Source organism: Oratosquilla oratoria, chromosome 30, assembly GCF_046742065.1.
Source record: "Oratosquilla oratoria isolate Oo_2021 chromosome 30, ASM4674206v1, whole genome shotgun sequence".
NCBI lineage: Eukaryota > Metazoa > Arthropoda > Malacostraca > Stomatopoda > Squillidae > Oratosquilla > Oratosquilla oratoria.
Genome location: NC_134806.1, coordinates 32,128,240 through 32,129,310, shown reverse-complemented (window position 1 = coordinate 32,129,310; position 1,071 = coordinate 32,128,240).

The following is a 1,071-nucleotide window of genomic DNA, read 5'->3' as shown; positions in this document are numbered from 1 at the left end:
CCAGAATAAAGGCCTGAAATGACATCTCTGTGTCGAAGTGACGCTCATGACAGAGACGAAGAGTTAAACGATTCAAAAGATTCTCCCGTTGGGATAAATCTTTTGCAACCTCTTCGGACGAACGCGGTCACCGGCAGCTACGCCATTGTCACTTTGTAAGGAGTTGGACAGGAGGACATGGTGTGTGTAGTAAATTGGCACCATATCAGCGCTTCTCTTTTTCCTTCACTGCTTATTATGTTGGTTAGGCAATAGAAGACGAAGGGGATTCTCTCTCGCGAAAAGGGTGTTAGAGGAAAAGGCTGACTGTACCAACTTAGACTGACGCTCACATAGACCAACTATTCTTAACTAGAGGGGACTTTTAGTTTCAAAGCGGGGGATTAAGACAACAGATTTTCAGACACAAATTTTGGGAATATTGATCTTTCTTTCAAGTAGCTTCAATCGTATAAAATTCTAAAAGTTGTAGGTTGAATTAACAATAAAGATGAATATTTTACCTTTTGAGTTAGACAAACTTTTGAAAAAGAATTGAGAAACACATAGTGACAGATTGATTTGATGCCTGACGGGCTAAGACATTGATGTGGCTGGCGACAGCACGACTGGAAAAAGGACAGGAAGACGCCAAATATGAGACGAGAGGAACTGGTCATCTGTGGTCATGTGAACGAATATGTGTTCCTAGATATAGAGCGAACCGAAGAATTCGAAATTTAATGAGAAGATGTGAAATGGTGAGTCAAGGGAGAGACTGAAGGACTGTGGAAAGTGAAGGAAATAATTGCAGAGGAAGATTAGGAAGTAGAAGGGAGAGGAAAAGGAAAGACAGAGTGAGAAAATGATGCCGAACCACGAGGAAAGATTTGCATTTTTTCCCCCCATAAACAACCGTTTTTTCAAAAGTCGTCTTGCCATATTATTGCAGTATGCATATTTATTATCCTTTCCAGTACCTTTGATGATCACGTTTCTTATTCTTAAGCACAAGGAAGGACTGAAGATAGGGAAATGGGGTTCCATTTGGAAGTACAATACTATAAGCCCCGAGTTTCAGTACACGATCCA